General features: G+C 37.6%; 1 long non-coding RNA gene across 1 annotated transcript; it reads left to right on the plus strand.

Moving 5' to 3' along the window:
- Positions 1–499: 499 nt before the first annotated feature.
- Positions 500–3,443, plus strand: LOC131427683 (uncharacterized). Its single transcript, XR_009229299.1, has 3 exons — positions 500–568; positions 2,870–3,188; positions 3,252–3,443. It is a non-coding gene; the product is annotated as an uncharacterized LOC131427683 (long non-coding RNA).
- Positions 3,444–6,080: the final 2,637 nt, after the last annotated feature.

Genomic DNA, 6,080 nt, shown 5'->3' on the forward strand with positions numbered 1-6,080 from the left:
TTGTGAACACAAAATATATAGAACAAACCTAAATAGCGTGTTTCAGAATTTAAAAAATTCAAAATGATTGCCACAGGCAGCTGGCACACCACATCTCACTAGACGACAGACAAACATTCGGAGGCTAACAACATTAACGAATCGACTCATTTTTTTTGCAGCTGATTTCTACCCATTTGTAATTCCTGCAACCGAGGGTAGCACCAGATAACATTCCACCTCAGGTGCCATTTCACTGTCGGCAAATAACGTAAACTCAATTTCATTCCGCCGTCATACAATGTTGCAACAAGCAATCCGTTCGACGACACACGGCGACTGCCGGCCAGTCGTCGCACCGATCGATATTTCAGTGCAATTTGCGACCGAAGCAGGGCAGAGCGGTCAAGTTAATGGAACTATTTATCCAGCAAATCGACTCGCAAATATCGATCTCCGATGTCTCTTGCCTTGATAGCGTAGGGGCACTTTATGAATGATTATTCAACTAACGCAGTTCACGTTGTGCTGTCGACGCGTTGATAAATGGAAGAAACAGTGGAAATCACGAGGCGTTCGCTTGGAACAGGTTATTTTTGGAGAACGGTTGCCTCTTAAAAAGTCAGAATACTGTGGATACCTTTTAAACTTTGATAAATAAAACATGTATTCATAAAACTTTAGATGTTTCCATGCATTCATCTATTTATATATAAAACGTGTTTTGGTACCATATTCAGAAACGTGAAGACTAATCTGTTTAATGACCAAGTATAATATTATACAAAGTACTTTTGTTTCAGCAGGAACCTAAATGTGGTCAAGTTGTAAAGTGGTCATCTAGATCTTGTAGATCGGTGTGTGCAACTTTCCTAACTGAGGGAAGCAATGTCCTTCTTATTAACATGAAACCGCTTTTCCCAAGATTAGATAACGTTTAGATATCTTAATAGAGATTCTAACATCCAAACGCTCGTCGATAATTTTAGCAATAATTCGACAGACAATTTGCATATGTCAAGGTTTTAGATTTTATGTGGATGCTAAATTTAGATTCGCAACGGAAGAAACAGTGGAAATCACGAGGCGTTCACTTGGAACAGGTTATTTTTGGAGAACGGTTGCCTCTTAAAAAGTCAGAATACTGTGGATACCTTTTAAACTTTGATAAATAAAACATGTATTCATAAAACTTTAGATGTTTCCATGCATTCATCTATTTATATATAAAACGTGTTTTGGTACTATATTCAGAAACGCGAAGACTAATCTGTTTAATGACCAAGTATAATATTATACAAAGTACTTTTGTTTCAGCAGGAACCTAAATGTGGTCAAGTTGTAAAGTGGTCATCTAGATCTTGTAGATCGGTGTGTGCAACTTTCCTAACTGAGGGAAGCAATGTCCTTCTTATTAACATGAAACCGTTTTTCCCAAGATTAGATAACGTTTAGATATCTTAATAGAGATTCTAACATCCAAACGCTCGTCGATAATTTTAGCAATAATTCGACAGACAATTTGCATATGTCAAGGTTTTAGATTTTATGTGGATGCTAAATTTAGATTCGCAAGATTTTTTTTAGGAGAAATGATCGTATCGGATTTCAAACAAGCGAGTTTCTGCTGAGACATTTAGTTATTATTAAAAATTGTAGCATTATAAATCATGGTACAATTAAAAAAAATATTAACATAAAGCTTAATTTATACACACTTTACTTTCATGCAAAGTGGCTCACTTCGATGATTTATCAAATTTTAGTTGACCAAAATTCTGTTCCCGATCTAGGGATGGATGACTGTGAAACGAAAAATAAAACTGTGAAGACTGTGAAACGGATGAAAATAAAAACAAGCAATCCAGGAAAAACGTGGACTCCGTGTGAGAACGGCGTCGGCTAGATTCTATCGCCTTCTGCGTTAATAGCAGAATGAGACGGTGCGAATTGGTTTGTTTTCAATCACTCATTTATCAGTAAGAGTAACAGTTTGGGTATAAATAATTTTTTGGTTCTCTTTATAGTGCATGTTTTTGTGGAAAACGGAATTTGAGACTAAAGCCACTCTAAACCATGATTTTTATAAAAATTGAATTTGGCTTCATGTCACCACTTCAAAACTGCCCTGGAATAGAAATCGGATTGTACTGAAATTTCTATTTCTTCGCGTTTCGCCTTCGGCTCGTCAGTGCTAGTTTGCACTACTTATGCAACCCTAAAATAATATTGCACAAGTGCTATATTATTTCTGACGTCTCAGGCGTAAACGAGTGACGGCTTATTACTGGCCGTCGCAAAATGTTAACATTTAGGGGTTTTGTTGGTTTGTGCAAAAAGCACATATTTTATTTCTATTTCTTCGCGTTTCGCCTTCGGCTCGTCAGTGCTTAAAGCAGTTCAAATTGAACTGCCATCTCGTGCCTAGCAGTTCAACTTAAATGCTTAACGGTTTAAGTTGAACTGCTAGGCACGAGATGGCAGTTCAATTTGAACTGCTTTAAGCACTGACGAGCCGAAGGCGAAACGCGAAGAAATAGAAATAAAATATGTGCTTTTTGCACAAACCAACAAAACCCCTAAATGTTCTGAAATTTCTTTTACACGGTTTTGACGTAGAACTACTTCTTTCTTTACTATACTCACCTGGGTGCATTTTCAAAATTTCACAACACGAAAATGTGACGAAATTACTCCAGATTTGATTTCTCAATAACTTTTTCCCTGTTTGAATATTTTCTGTAATTCTTCCATGAAATGAATAGAAGAATAAGACTGGTTGATACCATGTTTATTACGTAAATTTATTTATATAGTGAAAAAATAGGTTCAAACACAAAACAACAAAATCAACCGAATCTCTAAATAGAACCTATTGCACGTTTTATAGCTTCACATTATGATAATCCATGAACGAAGACACACCGAGTGCGCGGGCCTCCATCTACAACAAGACAATGGAACTACACCCGACATTATTCCTCAAGCCTAAATGCAGAAAAACAACAACTAGTTCTTCTGTGAGCTGTTCAACGTTCTCAGTGTGAGTTTCACTTCAAACAAGAGCGATAGCGTCATCCAGCTATTGGTTGTTTGCATTGGAGAACAAAAACGAAAATTGGACAACGATGCATCATGCAAATCAGCTATTCTAATGGCTATGTATGTTATATAAATAACTATTAAGATTACTTCTTCGAAAATCGGAGGTATAAATCATTAGTTTAGAGAAAGTCTAGAATGATTTAATTAATTTTATGCACTTTTCGCAGTGAAACTCGCACCCAACGAACGCAAATAAAGGGATCTGGGTCATTTCGCCGAAAATCATTTCGCCGAAAGCCATTTCGCCGAAAGCCATTTCGCCGAAAGCCATTTCGCCGAAAGGGTCATTTCGCCGAATCCTGAAATCGTCTTATAATAGTAATAAGAATTGTTTTAAAATAAAGACAAATGAAAGATGATAGCGTTAACGCCCGTTTTGTTGACCTACCGACATTATTCAACTGCTGCATCAGACAATGACGAATATGAGGTTCCGTTCCTCAAGCCTAACCGCAGAAAAACAATAACTAGTTGTTCTGTGAGCTGTTCAACGTTCTCAGTGTGAGTTTCGCTTCAAACAAGAGCGATAGCTTTACCAGCTATTGGTCGTTTGCATTGGAGAACAAAAACGAAAACTGTACAACGATGCATCATGCAAATCAGCCATTTTGATGGCTCTGTATGTTATATAAATAACTATTAAGATTACTTCTTTGAAAATCGAAGGTAAAAATCATTAGCTTAGAGAAAGTCTTGAATGATTTGATTAAGCGCAAATAAAAGGATCAGGGTCATTTCGCCGAAAGCCATTTCTCCGAATGCCATTTCGCCGAAAGGGTCATTTCGCCGAATCCTGAAATCGTCTTATAATCGTAATAAGAATTGATTTAAAATAAAGAAAAATGAAAGACGATAGCGTTAACGCCCGTTCTGTCGACCTACAATTGTACTTCTTGAATAAAGATTAATTCTTGTACTCTTGAATAAAGATTGATCCATGAACCTCAGAACGGTGCTACCAAGAAAACTTGTTGACTATTAGCTACTAAGCACCTAAGCAATTGCGGCGAAATGACTTTCGGCGAAACGACTATCGGCGAAATGGCTTTCGAGAGATGACCCTCTTCCCAAATAAAGCTAGCATTTGACTGCAAAGATTTCGAGAAAAATTTTCCGAACAGTGTCCTTCTGAAAGCCAAAATTCCAATTTTTTTGCTATTTGTGTGGCCGTTGGGACCGCCCATTTGACTATTTTGACCACTCCTAACTAAAATTGGTTTAGTATCAGGTATACAACTTTGCTTCCGCCGTTTATTTTTTCAAAATTAAAAGCTTTATTGCGAAAAACATGCTCACAGATGTATTATTCAAAGTATTGTCAGTCGCTAGAGACAACTTTCTCCCATCTTTCCGGCAATTTTCGGATCCCGGCTCGAATAAAGGAGTCCTCTTTTGACGCCATCCATGAAGCAATCATGGATTCCAACTCTTCGAAGGATTGAAAATTTTGATCTGCCAGGCCGTGTGTCATCGAACGGAATAGGCGGAAGTCAGAAGGGGCGACATCTGGGGAATACGACGTGTAGGGCAAGACTTCCCATTTCAGCGTTTCCAGGTTCTTTTTGACCACTTTTGCGACGTGAGACCGAGACGTCCTTCGGTTTTAACTCGTACGGCACCCAGTTTCCTTCTTTCTGAATCATGCCCAGGGCCTTGGGACGTTTTGAAATGGCTTGCTGGCTCACTCCCAACGATTCGGCAAGTTCTTCTTGGGTATGGCACGAATCTTCATCAAGCAATGCTTCTAGTTGTTCATTTTTGAAGGCTTTTTATCTGCCACCACCATGTTTGTCTTCGACATCGAAATCGCTATTTTTAAAACGTTGGAACCACTCCCGACACGTTCTTTTACTCAGACCAGCATCACCGTAAGTTTCTGAGAGCATTCGATGCGCTTCAGCTGCATTTTATTCGAATTGTAACAGAAAAGTAAAACATCCCGCAAATGGCGAGAATTGGGCACATACACAGACATTTTCGAGCGTAAATAATACGAAAACAAGAACAACTGTCACTGAAACGGCGATGACAATTCGTTAGGCACTGTACACACTCACTTTAAAGGCAATATCATCTATGTATTTTGACCAGCCTCAGCCGGTACAGCCACCCATCGGAAAATGGCGGAAGCAAAGTTGTACACCTGATATTTAATCAATCGGCATTGATTAAATCAGTTCGAACGTTTGCGTCATCCAGCTGCTGGAAAACGAAAAGTGGACAACGATGGGGAACATTATACAAAATCAGCCGTTCTAATGACTCTAAATGTTATCTAAAGAGCTATTAAGATTACTTCTTTACAAATCGAAGGTAAAAATCATCCGTTTAGTGCAAATCTAGAATAATTTGATAAGCTCCGTGAAATTTTTGCAGTGCGAAATTCGTACCAAACGAACACCAATAAACCTAGCATTTGGCTGCTACGCGTTCGAGAAAAATGTTCCAGTGTTTATTATCGTAGAGTATTACACAATTTGGTCCTTCTGAAATCCGGAAATGAATCCTGTACAGCATTTTGATAGTTTCTTTCACTCAAATATTGAGATGTATGAAACATTGAAATATATGAGCGATTGTACGATTTGTGTTACGATTATATTTATGCAATGATTTCTTATAGGTCAAGGCTCAAACTTTGACTGGCGCTCTTCATCCTGGAATACAAATGTAATCATCCGTAACAAAATAGTCCTTTTCAGAACTTCAAGCCTTTAACGGCATTTCGCATGGTTTTTTTCTGCACGGCTTTTTTTAAACGGATTCCACAATTTACGCGGTTTTATGTGAACGGTTTTCGCAATTAACACGGTTTAAACAGTTTTAAAAACTACGCTTTCGTAAAAAAATGATAATTATAAAGAATATGGAACTGATTAAATAAAAAGCTAACAATAAATAAATTGAGTGTATCAATAAGTCCCGAGATTAACAATGGAAACAACATTTTTTTTTGCAAAATTTTTTTTATTCATCAACATAATCACCTTTTAGGG

This window comes from Malaya genurostris, chromosome 2 (genome assembly GCF_030247185.1).
Source record: "Malaya genurostris strain Urasoe2022 chromosome 2, Malgen_1.1, whole genome shotgun sequence".
Lineage (NCBI taxonomy): Eukaryota > Metazoa > Arthropoda > Insecta > Diptera > Culicidae > Malaya > Malaya genurostris.